Source organism: Pyrgilauda ruficollis, unplaced genomic scaffold (genome assembly GCF_017590135.1).
Source record: "Pyrgilauda ruficollis isolate IOZ18807 unplaced genomic scaffold, ASM1759013v1 scaffold23, whole genome shotgun sequence".
Taxonomy (NCBI): domain Eukaryota; kingdom Metazoa; phylum Chordata; class Aves; order Passeriformes; family Passeridae; genus Pyrgilauda; species Pyrgilauda ruficollis.
In genome coordinates, this window is record NW_024522539.1 from 3,370,326 (window position 1) to 3,387,555 (window position 17,230).

Here is a 17,230-nt window from a genome sequence, read left to right on the forward strand (position 1 = left end):
GCAGCCCAGCTCCAGCTCTCCTCCTGGTGGGAGAGGGAGGAGTGGCGTGGGGAGCAGATGCTGCAAGTCCTGAGCTGGTCAGTGCTTTTAGGAAGGAACAGCCCAGAGATGATCCAGGGGAGGTTGTTCACATCCCTGTGACTGGAGGCTCGGTTCAGTTCAAGAGAAAATGAGTTTAACTGAGCATTGAAAGAGCCCAACAAAAACCCATCCGTTTACTGACTTTTTTTCCAATATAATTACAATGTATATTTAAAATGAGTTAATAATCTCTTTCCACAACACCCTAGTTCATCCTTCCTTTCTTTTTTTTTTTTTTTTTAAAACATTTTCCTGCATTTGTTGAGAGGCAAATTGTTGAAAGGCAGATAAGCTTTGCCCAGAATTTTTGCTAATTCCTGTGGTATGGGATTTGCCCAGAGAAGCTTTGGATGCTCCATTCCTGGAAGTGCTGGAGGCCAGGTTGGATGGGGATCGGAGCAGGCTTGGTCTAGTGGAAGGTGTCCACGGCAGGGCAGTTGGAACAAGGTCATCTTCAAGGTCTGTTTCAACCCAAACCATTCTGTGATCCTATGATTCCATGAATCGATGGGGCAAAATAGTCTTGAGTAAGTTTGACAGCTCACAGAGGAAAGGAAAAGGCTGTAAAGCACAACAAAAAGGAACCTGCAGCATATTCTGTACTGCACCTCCCTGGGACAGGAACAGATCGTGCACCAAGGGTTGCAGTGGGAAAGCAGGTGGCAAGAGGGAACAGGATTTGATGCTCCTTGTGAGTCAAATTCCCAGGAAATGTGTTGAGTAACACTTTGGAAGACAGAACTCAATGCAATGCTGGTAGATTGAGGAAATTGCTTGAAAACAGTAATATGTGATACAGTAAAGACAGCTGTAGGATGGTTTACACAGAATCAGGGACTGCTGGCTAGGCAGACCAGGAGCTGAGAATTACTGGGGATTATACACTCAATACATGATGCTGTTGCAGAAACAAAAGTGTCCCATGCTCACATTGAGGGTGAGAGCTCCTTTGAATCAAAGGGTGTCCAAGGCTGCAGGTCAACAGGACCATCCAAGCCCCTGGAAACTAAGCAAGGGGCAGCTGGTATGTGCCAAACCACTGAGGAATTGCTTGTGAGGGAGACACTGTGGTAGCCAGAGCCTGAATCTGCTTCCTAGTGGTTGTGAAAAATAAATGATGCTGCAGGTAGCTCAGAAGCAGAGAGGAGAAAGAATGAGCAAGGGTCTCAGTGAGAAGTGTCACTAAAAGCCTTGCTCTGATGACAGCTGCTGTGACACCAGGAGAGGAATCACAGTCAGATTGCTGCTTTGTGTCTGGTTCATTTGACATGTAATTGAAGTTAGAAGTTGTAAAATGTATTTTTCTGAAGCCAAATTTTGTTGGGCAGCAAGGCAAGTTGAGAAATATGGCAATAAATTTCTCTGCCACTCTGGCTGCAGCACTGAGAAGCGCCCACACCTACAGCATTAGTAGTGCCATGTATTGTCCTTAACTTGTTCTTCTCCCTTTGGAAAATCCAGCACAGCTCCATCCTTCCCTGCCTCTTCCCTTGTGCCCTTCAAGTGAAAGGACAGTGAAGTTCCTGGCTTAAAGGGTATGAGCAGAAAATCTGAGGCAGGAGAGCAGATATCCACAAATTTGCCTCAGTGGGAAAGTGGAGAATAATTGTGGGTTCTGATTTTCCAGGGAGCCTCTGTGGGGAACTAATAGTCTAGACTTGTCCTTTTTGAGGCCTAATTACGTCTCTCTGTCAAGCTATAAAAACAACAGTCTGTGGCATCACAAGGGAAAATGAAAGCTATTGGCCTGTGTTCTGCATTTAATAGGATGTCAAATCTAAAGCACAGTCTGACTGGTTTTTGACTGGGGTTAGAAAAGAAAACGCAACTAATTAGGCTGTTTCTGAATCTCCCTCTCTGTCTAATGGCTGTGGACTTGCAAATTGTAACATACTGGGAGTCCCAAACCCTCTGATCAGTGCTGCTGTCTGGAGGGGAGGGGTCTTTCCCACTGATGGGACTCAGGCTCCACTTGAGCAGTGTCACTGTTAGTGGGGACAGTTCCCTGGGAAATGCCTGGTGCCATCACACCTCTCTCTCCATGCTCCCTGGGAAGTGACACGCGGTGTAGATGAGCCAGGTTGTACAGCTTGCATTGGTGATTAATTTCCAAAGTCTTTGAGGATGAAGGAGAGTTTGCAGAGTACCTTGGGTACAAAAAGCAGCCTTTATTCTTTGGGTATCACAGTCCCTGAATTGAGGTAACACACAGTGGTCCCTAACATGTATGAAGAGCTATGGAATTTAAAATTCACCCCAAAATACCCCAGACTTCTAATGTGTGTGCTAAGGCAGTTGGTCTCAACCTTTTTCTGCCCTTTCATCTCCTGCTTTTCAACCCTTACCCAAGTTCTGAGCAGTAACTCAGCTCCCGGACTCTTAGAGCTGCCTCTTCCCTGTTTGCAGCCCATCCTAAGCAAGCACCAGAGGACAATGAGCTCTAGAAAACCAGAGACAACAGGAGGTGATGACCTACATTTAAATGACTAATGCATTAATAATTATACCTTGGAGTCTTCTGTGTCAGGGAATGGTAGATGATGTCCTGATGCCTTTCTTTATCTTTTAGAACTTAGTTTGAGGGGTTCTTTTTCATGTTGCAATAATTTCTTGGAAAGAACTGCAGCAGTTACAAGTTCCTTTTACCTTTCCCTTGTCAGCTGCCCTCATTCTGAACCAATGCTATGCTCAGCTGGTTCCTCATGTTTTACAGATGAACTGAAGTAAAAGTGGAATTTGTCCCACTGTGAGAGAAAGGAAAGGAAGAGGAAAAAAAAACCTGTCTACAAGATTTTTCATGCAAGTCCCACATCCTTAGTTTTGCCATCTTTTTGACACAGAAATCTGATTGTCTTCTGCTCAGTCATTCTGGGGTGCCTTTCTGGTTTTCATTCTTCTTTTCTGGCTTTGGGTTAGTCAGGAAACCACCAGCTTTGACTCACAGTCAAAACTGAACACTGTAATTCAAACTCAAAGGATGTCAGTGGGCAGAAAAAGCATGTGGCCTCAAAATGGTGATATTTTGATGTCATTTCTGCAAAGTCCTGCAGAGGGATTTGAGTCAGGAAAGCTCAGTCAATGAGTCCATAAGAAAATGAAAGGTCTTGCCAGGAGTCAGCCCAAAAAGAAATAAAAAGGGTGGAAAAGAGTTTAAAAGGAGAAAGACTTGCATAATCCAAAGGAGCATAGGAAGCAGAGAGAAATGAGAGCACCTGGATCTCCTTGGTGACTGCCAAAATACAGTGTGACATCTCAACACTCTTATGGAGATTTAAAGCCATATTTTTCCAAAAACTGTACACTAATTTCACCCACAAATAATAGTTTCTGCAGACACAGCTAACTGTGCTGTAAAGTGGGTCCTTCCCAGGCTGTAGCTGGAAAAGAAACTCAAAGAAGCATGGGACTAGTACTGGAAGCAGCAAAACCTCGTCTAGACAGATCATTCTTCTCCAGCTCTGTAGAAAGATCCCAACTTTGATGGACCAGCAGATGACATAGACCAATATCCACTGTGGCAGTGGCAAGGAAGGAAAAAGGACTTTGCTATGACTTGGAAATGTCTTTATCTTTGTGTCCATTGTTGTAGAACTGATCCCGCTAAAAATGAGGGTGCCAAAATGGTGGCTTTTCTATGGATTATTCCCAATGGCCACCAGCTTTATTAGGAAGACATCTGGGCAGGAAGCAGTAGCTTCATTTTGGAGTAACCCCAGGGTATGGCCATGAGGATGCCAAGTCCTCCTGCCTGGGCAGGGACCAGTCATGAGCTCCTTTCTGGGGCCAGCTTCCCAATACTTACTGAGAAGCTACCCAGATAAGGCCTTCAGCTGTATTTTCAGGAAAGCCTTTGAGAAAGATCTTAATCTAAATGCCCATTTAAGTCTTCCTGAATTTTGGTTGAGGTGGATTTGTATACTGTGCTTAAATAATTTCCCACTGGTGACCTGTAGCCCCCAGTTGGGTATTTCTGCCAGCTGGGTGAGGATCACCCCCTCTCAGCCTGAGTATTGGGTGAGTTAGGCAGCACAGGGAGAACAAAATGAGAAATTACTGCCTCTGAGAGGATGATCAGTTTGTTTGCTGCACCCCACCAGCTCTGTCCTTCTGCAGATGTTCACCAGGGTTTCTCCAATCAGCACCAAAAGCTTCCAGGCTGACCCATGTTCAGCACAGCTTGTCAGGAGCTGCTGAAATGGCATGTCTGAGCACCAAGGCAAAGATCGTGTAGAAATTTTGACCTTGACCAAGGCAATCAGAAATCGCAGCTAAAATAGAGGCTGCTTGCAAAGGGAAGGGGGAATTTATAACCACGCACCTCCTCAAATTTAGCATTAAAAGTTATAAAACTGGAATTCTAGAGGTGAGAAGGTTTGGGGTTTTCCCCGTCTGTTTTCATCTGTGTGGCTTGAAGAGGTTAGAAGGGACATGCTGCTCAAATAAAGGATCATTTTTGCCTTTTGATCCATGACATAAAGATGACACAAAATGTACCCCTGCGAGTTGCCATGTAAATGAATCCAAATCAAATAATGCACAGGGAGCAACAAAGCAGCCCAGCCCGCTCTTCTCTGCAATGTGGGCATTTAATTTGTGCACAGAAATCCCAGGAACTGCAAAAAGCCAGGGCTGTTTCACATGTACATCTCCACACAAACCTCCCTACCGCAACAAATGATTTATTATTTTTTTGGGGCAGTGTGCATGGAAGGAAAAAAAGGTCGTCAAATCCGTGTTCGACCATGGCACGGATTCCTTGGCTACCAAATGCAAAGGCCGAGCAGAACAAAGAGATTTGCATTCTAAGTGATGCAAAGCAGCCGGCAGTGTTTTAATGTTGTGTTTGCTCTGTGATGTCTTCATCAGGCGCTCAAAGACAGCGGCTCTGGCAGCCGCGGGTCCCCGCGAGCCTGTCAAACTCCGTTTCCATGGTTTTCCTCCAGGCAGCACCATCGGCAGACAGCACGGAAACGGACCCCTGCAACCTGTTCTGAGCAGTGTCTCTGATGTAGGGCCCCAGAGCGGGCATCAAACTAGCAACAAGCAGCAAGAAAATAACAATTTTGCTTTTCGCAGGTGTCAGAGCAGCAAACAAAAGGCTGTTTGTAAAAGATGCAACATCCCCTTTTTGTCAGCGTTGGCAGTTTAAAGTCAGCCGGGCAGCGGTCGAGTTGCGGAGGAGGTTTTGGAGGGGGTGTGCTGTGAGAGACAGAATTCAAATTGTTTCCTCTTTAATCCTTTAGCCTCACTAAACAGGGCCTTCTCATCACCAAACTAATAGCTATTAACGGCGCCCCAATTGTTCCATGTGAATCAATGAGGGCTATTTTCTTGAGACAATTATATTCTTTTCCAGACAAAGAATCAGCCTCACTCTTCTCTCACCTTGAAATGCATCCTTTCATTTAAACAAAAAATTCAGAATATTTCAATATGAAGCCATATTTGAGCAGTGATGCTGCAGATTCAAGAGTGAGAGAGATGAATCCATGATCTTTTGCCATTGTGATTGCCTGTGTGCAGTGATGGCATGGAAGCCTGTGCTAAAAGAGCAGAGGTCAGCAGAGCTAACAACCAGCCCCAGCTGGACCAGTGCATTTGAAAATACTGGTCAGGGTGCTGCACCTCCTGGTGCCTCAGTTTCACCATGTGTGAAATTTGAATAATGATTTATTTCTTCTCTTCTGAAAGACATGGAGATGGAGTATTTGCCCAAACATGATATAAAGCTCATGGTTACCCATGTGGTTTTCATGACACTAGTGACTGGAGCCAATGCAAATCCCTCAAGGGACAGTTTTCCATTAAAGAAAACTGATGGATCAGGCGCTGTCCAAGTTACAAGAGAATCTGCTTTTCCCTACCAATTAGCTGATTTTATCACAGCTGCCTGGGGAGGTTCTGGGAGCCACTGCTCTCCTTGGCTCCTGCTTCCTTTGCTGTGCATCTGCCAAGGCAGTGAGAAGTTTGGAGCACTGCATCCCAAGCTGCCTCTTTATTTCCTGCAGAGGAAAGGCTGAAGTGGGCAGTTGGTGTTACAAGACTTATGGCTTTGGTGCAGGTCAGCTGGGAGCTTACAACAATAGGACACTCATCAGGGATTGCCACATCAGGGCTTTTTCCTTCCACATCCCTACACTGGAACTCAGCAAGCTGTAAGGATGGTGGTCCAGGATTCCTGGCTCTTCTGGGCTTTGAGGTTCCTAGCTTCTCTTTGGCTTTCTAAAAAGAAGCCACAATGTTGTATTCCAGCTCCTGATTTCATGGTTCCCACTGCCTTGGAGATTCACTTTTGTTTTCTTTAATGGAAAAGGTCAGTGTGGTTTTGCCCCAAATTAGTGTGGAAGCCAATGGAAAAAATAGCCAAATCTCATGCAGAACAGAGATGCATTTTTCTCTGGATCTTTCTACCCAAAGCACTCTCGTTCATGGTTTGACTGAACGAGATTATTATTATCCCAAGTACATTCAGCAAATGCTGTTCCTGTCCTCACAAAACTCACCTCCTACACTTGTAGCTTTCACAGGCTGATTCAATACTCAAACTATAATTATGTGGCTCATTATTTATTGCTCAGTATCTGCATGTAGAGCAGGCTGAAGTCACTTGGTGTGTTTGGAGGTGCTGATAGTGCCAGGGAGCAGATACAGGGGACCCAGCCTTGCATCTGAAATCCCACCCTGACCCTGTGATTAAATGAAGATCTGTAGAGAAAATGAACTTAAGATTTAGAAGATTTCCATACAGCTTATGATGTACTGGTAATGTACTATTGTAATGGTTATAATTTTATCAAGATTTTAATTGATCTGTTAAATAAGGGCAAAGCATTTTATAAATTAGTAACATTTTTATTTACACCACTGATCAGCACCACAAGGGCAGGCACATCCATACTGATGGTATAGGCAAAATATTAACAGATCCTGGAATTGCATATGAGCTTCCTGTGGCCTAGGAATAGTTAAACTCCTTTTCCACTGACAGAAACAACACATTTGTTCTCAGTGTATTACTGCACAGTGCCGAATCTGCTCTGACTTTCTCAAGAGTGCAGAGCAGAGCGAGTGTTCAGGGAAATGAGCAGTGGCTGGCATGAAGGGATGGGGTGAAGCTGCCACAGACTCTCACAGAGATTTCTTTTGATCAGAGGAACTACTCGTGACTTTTGTTCGGTGTCTCATGGCAAAAAAAAAAAAAAAATCCTCTGGTGGAAAAAAAAAATGTGTCTGTGTCACAGCAGAGTCAGGAGCTGGCAGTCATAGTGCCTAGTCTATTTTTTTTTTAATGAATAGTTGTGTTTGCAGGGTATTGCATGCTCACACAAATTGTGGCTTTGTATTGTTTCCCAGTTTTGAAAATGTCTGTAAGTGGTGTGGATTTGAGTGGTGGGGAAAGAGGCAAAGCAGAGCTGACTTCATTCAAGAATGGTTTGGAGCAATACTCCTGTGTAGCAGGGGAAAGGGGATGTGTCTAGGGAATTACTGGAGAGAATTGGGAACAGTTGCTTTAAAACGAAGGCTTTGGGAAAAAAAAAAAAAAAAGTCATCTTCTGTGTATAGTTCAGCTCCACTGTTATTTATGATGGGACTGAGCTGGAGGGAGGGAGGATGCTGAGGGGGTGCTCACCTTGTATTCTCTCCACCACTCAGGAGATTTGAAGGCTTTGGGAAAAAAAAAAGTCATCTTCTGTGTATAGTTCAGCTCCACTGTTATTTATGATGGGACTGAGCTGGAGGGAGGGAGGATGCTGAGGGGGTGCTCACCTTGTATTCTCTCCACCACTCAGGAGATTTACAGATGTATTTATTTTGGAATAAGAATACTCATTTTAGCTTTGGAATAAATGTCTCCAGAACTGGACTTGACACCTTGTGCAGACATGATTTGAGGGCTGCAGTGATCTGTATGGAGAAACAGGCTGCAAGTGTGGGAGGGGAGAGCCTTACCTGGGAAGGCACTGCTTGCCCCAGCAGAGTAAAACTGCAGGGAAAAAAACGATTGTTATTCTGGAATGAGATTATGCACAGCTGCCCCAGGAGCTGGGCAGGGAGAAGCATGTTAACTTCTTGTGTGCTGGGAACCAGGTAGCATCCTTGAGCCCCATCACCAAATTATCCATTATTCTGTAGGATCACCCTCCTCTGGATGTATTCCCAGTCTCATGCATTGATTTAGCACCATCTCCATCACTATTATTTTATTTTCTATTCTTAATTTTCAGGCTATTAGAGAAAAGGGTTTTTTTTTATGGGAGAGAAACAGTCTGCAGTCTTACTCAGCCAGTATGTAGGGATTTATGATGTAAGAGGTCTTTCTAGTCTGTCAGATTAGTATTCTTTGGAATCATGGTTAGGAAAGGTGAAAAATAAAATCAGAAAGGACAAAGAAGTTAGCACAGCACAGTGTGTGTGAGGTACCCTGAGCAGAGAAAACACACTGAATAACACACTCAGGGTGAAACAGAAGTGGGAAAAAGTAATTTTATCTCAGCACTTGCTTTGGCTGACTTCTCAGTCACCAGCGTATTAATGGCTCTTCCCCTAGCAACTACAGAGCTTCCAACATGCAACCATTCTTTGGTCATAAAGACAAAAAATGGAGTTTGCCAGAATAGAGCTACCCCATTCTGGGCTGCTGACAACAGTCCCAGACTGGCCATATGCTCTGCTGCACTCACAAGTGGTAAAGCAGCATTTTTGCTCCCGCTGCTGCTGGTGGTGTCCCTGTGGTTGTTATTGTTTCTGTCCAGACCCTCTCCTCTTCCCTGGAGCTCCTGCCTGCTCGGTTCCAGGCTGTACCCACAGCAATGTCACAGCTCCTGAGCGCCGCGGAGAGCAAGCAGATGCAGCTCTTGTCACATCCCTGCGAGCCGGTGGCACGGCCTGTCTCGCTTCATCCCTTCAAACAGCTTTTGTGGGATGGCTGTGGGGCAGCTTGGAGTGACAGGGACATGGGCAGGTCTGGCCAGAGGTGGGTGGCTGGCCTCTGTCCAGCAGGGGGGAACAGGACTTTCCCTTTTGGGTTGGGGGGCTGAGAGTAATCACTTTTCAGTGTGTGCGTGTAATCCATGGGATGGGGAGTGGAGAGTGAGGTGGGAAAGGACCAGTGGGTCAGGTAGGGAATAGGCAGGCAATTCTCAGTTCCTACCCAGCAGGAATTCAGGGCTCTGAAAGGTTTGGTAGTGGTCTCTCAGTGAGAGCCATGGGATTTGGATTTTCTTTGCATGTGTGTTAGCTGAGACCCCCAACACTGCCTCTGAAGGCTGAGCTTTCTTCACAGTACGGTTCATGAGCAGCTTAAACCCAGCTGCATTTTAAAGGGGTGATCGCTTTTCCTCCTCCATCTCTCAGCTACACCCCCCATCTTCCTCAAGTCCAGCCAAAATCTAATAATGGAACAGGCCATGTGGCTAAGGATCTGCTGTTCTTCCACAGGGAGAGCAGAGATGTTACAATGGTGGCCTCACATCTGCTGGAACTGCACCCCTGACTGGCATTGTCACCACTAACTCTGCATTAAGCATCCTGATGTTTCAGTCCCCAGGGGAAATCCACTGACCTGGGGGTTCCTGATGCAGTGGACAAGCTCAGGTGAGCAGCAAAGCTGAGGGTGGATCAAAACACTAATTTCTACCTTTAGCCATTAACAGTAGAGGGAGAAATTCATTGTCCAGATTCCTTTCCAAGGAAGACAAGAGTCGACAAAATACTAGGTTCTTTCCACTATTAAATCTATTGTCTTCCCAACCCTACTCTTATCACAATTTGCTGTGCTTTCAGAGGAAGAGATTCAGTGCTACATGCTGTCTTTAGGGTAAGGATTTTTGTGTTTATCTGCACGCTCACTGCCAAGGCAGATAAGAGACTTTATTCTCTACATTATCACTATTTTTCTTCTTCTTAGGAGCCAGGCTGATTTTAGAAAGAGGGGTAAATATTTGAGCTCGTTGTGCAGACGTAAAGTGAGGCTCTGGATCTTTTTATACTTATTTATACCCACTAAAATAATCAGCTTTAAGAGGCTATTTCAGCTTTTTGGGCTAAAACCTTCCATTTTACTGATCTTTGCTTGCTCTGTTCATTATTCTGTGCTAGACTCTTCCCTCCCCTGATTGCATGTTATCACCTTCAATGGAACAGCTGTGTCATTGCTAAAGGGTGTTAATCTTCCCCTACCTAACACCTTATTGACAGCCAGAGTCACAGAGGCCCCCAGTCTTTTCTGACTTGGGTGACTTCTCAAAACAATCTTTTTTTTTAAGCTTCTTTTCATTTTGTACCAATTCCCACCGCAGTCTAACCTGGAGATGTAGCCACAGCCTGGCACAGCCCGTCCTGGCTTGGAATGTTCTGCCTGTGTCAGTTCCAGTGATTATAACCAGCAGAATATTCCCTAGCAATGTCAAGGGACAATAAGCCCCAGCTAATCAATAAGCACAATACCCATGGCACATGGGAGCCCAGAATAGAAGCTGCTCCGGCAGGTGGGACAGCTGGCTTGAATTTTTATGCCCTGGTGGTGAAAGGCACCACGGCTTTCACTGAGACAAGAGCAGTGCTGACAGTGACAGATCCCCTGCTACATTGTGCCACCAAACAGAATGAGACACTTCAGCAGATACAGTTCAGTTTTTCTCATAGTTTTGTAATGGTCTGGAATTAGTCTAGAATTTGATTTTTTTTTTTAAATTCCTTTTGCCCGCCAGTTTTCTGGGCTGCCCTGCAGTTTCCAAGGTCACCTTGACTTTTTGGAGATCTGGAGTGTTGCCCTGAGTCTAGAAAGATCCAGGGTAAATTTGTGTGCTGAGGTGATGGCATTAAAACAGATCTCCCTTAGAACAGACAGCACAGAAGTGGGTACCCTAAGCTGGGGTCTCTGCCATCCCATAAATGCTGGGTCCAAGGGGATCTTTTCCAAACACATCCCGCCGTGCGGTGTAGGAACAGTAGGAAACACCCTTATTTTAGACTTTACACTCCTGGCTATTAAATAGATGAAGATATTTGGATTTATCCTTCCTGTGTTCAAACACAGCTCTGAAGCTGAAGTAGGGAAGAAATTGCCATTTCCTCTAAAGTCAATGGAAAGAGATTAAAACCACTGAGCTCTCTGGTGCCACTTCATAGAGGTCTTCCCTTGGGAGACACAAGCAGTGGTACCAAACAGGAGACATGAAACAGGCAATCACTGTCAGTTGTTCTGGTCTCCTCTTACAGCCACTGTAGCAGAGCTGTGGCCACCAGAAGAAGGACCTGAGCAGCCTCCTGTTGATATAATCTCAGTTTCCCACCAAGCCTGAGCATTTCTGACAGCAGAAAGCATTTACCAGTGGACTGCTGAGCACATCAAGATGGATACAGTTCTCTTGTTGTTTGGATTGGGAGGTAAGTCCAGAAAAAGGAGACAAATGGGGTCATAAAACAAATGTAGCATTTATTTTATACCGCAATTTTTTCATCATACCATTCCAGTATTAAAAAGGCAGCTGGGTGCAGGGGTTTGAGTACAGAACTGAGAACTGGGAGCGAAGGGGCTTTTGCAGGACTTGAACTGATGATCTGATTTTAATCCCACCGTAACTGGAGTTATGTAATTGAATATGATCATTAAATTTATTAGTCTGGCCAAAACTGGGGCAGTACCAACAGGAAGTTCTGTGCCCTGAACAGCTGTAGCTACCGGCCCATGTACAAGCACTCACCTGAAGATGTCATGTCCTAACTGAAGATACATCTGCTGGCCATGACTGCCAACTGACCCCCACAAATAGTGTATCCCCCTTCAGATACACCTTCTGTGGGGCTGCAGTCCCAAATATCCTGCTGCACCTCCAAAGCCATCAGCAGATTTCTTTCGGGCGTGAACTCGGCCGGTGACATTCTCAGGTTGGCTTGGCCACATGTAGTCACTGGAAGAACAAGGCCAACACGGAGGGTCAGTAATGAAAGAAACAGAGAACCCCAGGGAAAATATGAACATCAGGTTGTTTGGCCACCAGCTGATTCCTTATCAATAAGTGATGTAGCAGAAAGCAAAGCTGTATTAACACGTGCTGAGAGGCTGCTGTCGCACGGAGCAGCACCACACGCGGGTAACAACCCAGGCTCGATGCTCTGGAGCTCACAGCAAAGCAGAACATGCCAGACAACAATTGCTTTTTCTTTTTCTTTGGTTTTTCCTTTTGCTACACAGAAATAAGCTGCTCAGCTCACCCTGTGAGCCCCAGGGAGCTGAGCTGTCTGGCCAGCACCAGGGCTTCAGTCAAGCCATCACTTGCTGGCCGGGCACGCCTGCTCTGCACTGGTTCGATACAGCCAGAAATTACAAATGACACTTTTCCCCATCTCATGAGAGGGGAAACCCATCAAAAACTGGCTGAATATTTGATCTCATGTAAAATGAAAGACAAACGCGCTCAGCCTAGAAATAGGTTTGCTTCAGGGTGTCGGCTTTGTTCTCTCTGACCAAACTCTGTGCCCAAAGCTCCCGGTCAGGCAGCCAGGACAACTCTGAATGTTATTTAAAGAATTGGTAAGGTCACGGTGGCCTGAGCCTCTCGGGGCTGAATAAATCTCCTTGGCACAGCAGCCCGTGCTGAGCGCTCGTCTCGCAGGTCCATTCGTGTAGAGCGATGCCATCCAGTGGCTGCTCCGATCCATCACAAAGCCAAGGGCTCCTTCCCGAGGCACATTCCAGAGCAGAAATGTTTCTGCTCCTGTTCCCAGCTCAGGCATTACACATTAAAAGGCTGCGACAGTGGCTATCGTGATTGCTTCCAGCTTCTTTGGCTTTTTTGCATGTAAAACCCAGGTATGTTTTAAGTTGCAGCCACTTGAAAATGTTTAATAGATATTCAGGGGAAATAATATTTTATGTACCTAGCCCCAAGTACACAAATTTGTCATTAGGCCCAGGTTTTGGTGTGGGGAGTGATTATATGGAGTCATGTGGAAAATTATGCTGATTTTTGAGACAAAATATCGTAAATGAATGAAACTTTCTCTGTTCAAAGGCCAAGAGGTACTGAGTCACTCAGTGGGACATTTTCCCTTGAGGAAAATGCCCAAGGGGCAGGATGATCAAGAGATAGGCTGGGCAGAACATTTCTCCACCAATGTCACACTTTAAGGATCCCCTCTATTGCCAGCTCCCCAAGGGCTGGACATTTTGGGGGTAGAGAGCTTTAAACCTGCTCAGCTTCATCCCCCCTCCTGCCATCTCCCAGAGACACACCATCCCACAGCAGCACAGGCCATCATTCCCTAGTGACCAGACAAAATGTCAGTGTTTTTGGTCACACTCTAAGGAGCCCCTCTATTGCCAGCTCCCCAAGGGCTGGACATTTTGGGGGTAGAGAGCTTTAAACCTGCTCAGCTTCATCCCCCCTCCTGCCATCTCCCAGAGACACACCATCCCACAGCAGCACAGGCCATCATTCCCTAGTGACCAGACAAAATGTCAGTGTTTTTGCCTGTTGCACTGCCCAAGTCAGCTGTAGTTGCGTGGTTTGGATGATGGATCACCCCAGGCACTGTGACCTGTGGGACATGGAGCATCCCTGGATCTTTCCAGTGCAGGGGATCCAAGCCTCCATTTCTCTGGACCTTTGGCTGTTGCCAGTGATGCTCCAGCTGGGGCTGTGCCTGCTGCTGCTGCAGCTGCATTTCAGTGCTGCTGCTGTGTTTTGGTGCTGCTGCTGCTCCGTGGTACAAATTCCAATCAGGAGCAACAAAGCCCACCGGGTGCTGCTGACAACAGGTGTCTCATTAAACATCTCTCAACCTTACAGGCATTCACATTGACAAGAACCAAACTCACACTCAATCACAGCTTAATCACAGCCAAACTCTATTAACAAGTCATACTAATTACCAACTTCTAACAATTTCTCAGGTTCAGAGGCAAAATATCCTTTCTTTATAGATGAAAACAGACTCGTGATACTCCAGCTCTGGCTGTAATTAGGTCCTTTTAGACAAAATGAAACTAAAATAAAAATCCAGACGGGTCCCTTTGTGATAATGGTCCTGGAAGTACAGTTGTACAATGAGATGTTTTGTTTGTTTTAATTTTGTATCTGCTGGGTTGCCCACAAGGGTCCAATTAGCTTGTTACAGATGCTTGTATCAGTTTTATCCACTTGTCTTTTTTTTGGTTCTTTTTTTTTTTTTTCTTTTCTTTTTGAGGGGTAACTTGTAGCACAGATTGCTGGCCTGCAGGCATCCAGAGATCAACAACCATCTTTCTGTGATACCAAGCCCCCTGTGAAACAGACAGCCCTTACCCACAGCATTCATAATGCAGAGGGTAAAACAAATAGAGGGGAGGGAGGAGCTTGTGCTGGATTTTGGATTGTCATGGAATAATCTCGTGTGTTCAGAAATGGCCTGAAGGTGGCAATTCTGCCATGGCTAAGAATAACTCTGACAATCTTTGGTTGCTACACCTTGGAAATTGAAATGGAGGTTTTATTTTTAGTCACCGTGCAGCAAAACAGAAAGCTCTGAAGAGGTGGCTTTGAATTGTACATGTCATTATTTACTCCTGTCCCCTGGCATGCTCAGCACATGTGCAATTCCATGCTAACCTGGATGCTTTCCTCCATTGTGTGGCTGTGTTGAGTGCCCAGGCACTTGAGAACTCACTTGTATAATCGATACACTCACAAAAGGGAACATATAAATAAGGGGAAGAATCTGACTTGAACTGACACTGTGGGAATCACAGTGAGGGCTAATGCCTCGTCCTTAACTCATGCTGCTGCTGGAGAGGAAAAAAAAACACACACCACATTGACTTAAGGACTAACATCAGATTTCCCAGCATTTTCCAAGCAGTGTGGTTCAAGGCAGAAAGCCTCCCCTGAATACCTGTGGTGCAAAATCCAGCAGTTGCTTGTTTACCTGTTGTTTGGTTTAGTTGGCGTTTGCTTTTCCTTCCCTTAATTTTAAAAGGGATTAACATCTCCCCTGAATAATCTAATTGAGACAGCTCAGCTGGGACTCACCAACTTGGGGCTGAGCATCAGCAATTATTGGTACCTCTGGCACAGGCAGCTTTGTCCCTTCAGCAAGGCGTGGCAGGATGAACGCTGGATCCCTGGAACTCCTGGGAGAAGCTTGCATTGTCTGGGCTAGGCTAGTGCCATGTGGAATCTCAGTTTGCCTTGCTGTGGAGGCTCTGAGGACCTGCAGGTGCCCAAAAGTAGCTGCAGGGGGGAGCAGGGTGGCACCCAGCCATGGAGGAGATGGGGCAAACCCAGCCACCTTCCCTCCCCACAGGCTCCATCCTTGGCTTGCCCATGCTGTCAGAAATCAGCTGTGACCGTGGGGTGGTCAAGGGTCACAATGGCTTAATGGCCATGCAGGACAGGGCAAACTGGTCCAAAACATATTGTTACCTGGCAAAACCAGAAGGTTTAAGGTTCGGTGCTGAAAGCTTTGTCTTGCAAGAGCACAATCTTCTCCTGACACTGCCATCCTCCTCTAGCCTGATGCTGACCAGGGGCACTGAAGTGACGAGCTGCCAGGAGGCCACGGATCAGCACATTGCACAAAACACATGGCAAAGCCTTTTCTGCACCTCTCATGCCACTGAAGGCAAGTCCCTGAGGCTCTGGAACAGAAAGTAGAGGGTTTTTTAGTGAAAATGCTTGTTTTCCATGCAACATCCACTCCTGCTTGAATAGCAGGAAGGTGAAAAGAAAGATTTTTTTGAGAGCCATAGTAAGGCAGGATGGGAGATTAAATATCCATCTGCAGTGGAATAACCATGAGAGCATTCATGCAGTGTTTCTTTAGGGAAAATGGGAGATTTTGTCTAGCCATAGTCTTGTTTCTCTTCATAAGAGGTTGTTTCAGACCAGAGCAGAGCACCCTCTTCCCTGGCTTTTGTTTGATGAAATTTGGAAGGAAAGGTTAGCAGGTGCTGACACAGGCTCCAATAGTTCATCCTGGATCCCAGTTCCTCCAGCATGTGTGATCAGCAATGATCCTCACAAGTTCTTCCTCATTTTTATCTGGTAGAGGAATTCCTTTCTTCTTCATGGATTTTTATTATTCCTGAAATTAAATAAACTAACAAACAAACAAAAAAACCTAAAACCCCCCAAACCCCAAAAGAAATAAATTTAAACAATTGAAACTTTACTATTTTGCAGAGCCATCACTCTGATCAGAAACTGAAATCCTGCTTTGTGCTCCTCCAGTGTGGAAATCTGTCAGGTAAATAGAAATCACCTCGTAAAAGCCCTTAAACAGCTCTGGTTTATATTTTAATTGAGGAACAGAACATTTTAAGCACTTTTATTGGGTGGCGCCTGCTGAATGACAGATGTCTGCGGCGGAGTAATGCTGAGCACACTTTCATAAAACAGAGAATTCCTTGCTTAAAACATTTACAATTAAAGGCTTGATTGAATAACAATGAGTTCTGTGCATGGAGCTCATTTCTGCACTTGTTTGTGCACCTGAAGCAGGCTGTGATCATTCTGTAGGTTGGATACGAGGTGCCAGTTGCTTTGTTCAGTGACCAAACAGTGCTCATGGGCACAGCTGGAAATGTGCCTTTGATTTTCCACCAGGATAGAGATAAGGTGCACTGTGCTGCTGTGCTGCCAGACTTGCTAACACCCTTGTTTCAGCTGCTTTGCCTTTTTTTTTTTTTTCTTTTTTCCTAAGCTACAGGTTAGTAAGTGTCCCAATTTGCCAAGAGCCAGAGATTTTAAAATGAACACTAATCCTTTGCAGCTGAGAAAGTCTTAACTAGCTTCTGCTTTACTTTTCCTTCTAGCTCCTGTGACCCCTATTACTGTAATACCCGAGAACATCACCTCTGGTCGTGCACTGAGCCTCGCAGTATCTGAAGAAAGTTAGACTTGCATTAATATTATTTTCCTCTGTTCTATATGGAGAACTGAGGCACAGCCAGGTCAAGTGATTCACCCCAAGGTGCTCTTTGAAAAGGGCTCCTAATGCTGTACACACGTGCCCAGCCTTTGGCTGGTATTTAAAACTGAGTCTTTTGACTGCAGAAATGGCTTCAAGCAAGCCCCAAACACCCAACAGCAAACCAGATGACACGGCAAAACCACAGGCTTTTGCTCAAAAGCCAGCTGAGGGACTGAAGTGAGAAGGGATTCTGAGT

At 45.5% G+C, this 17,230-nt stretch overlaps 1 long non-coding RNA gene across 1 annotated transcript; it reads left to right on the plus strand.

Moving 5' to 3' along the window:
* Positions 1-9,543: 9,543 nt before the first annotated feature.
* Positions 9,544-16,970, plus strand: LOC121354268. The gene is made up of 4 exons (XR_005955248.1): positions 9,544-9,675; positions 11,302-11,469; positions 16,245-16,308; positions 16,877-16,970. It is a non-coding gene; the product is annotated as an uncharacterized LOC121354268 (long non-coding RNA).
* Positions 16,971-17,230: the final 260 nt, after the last annotated feature.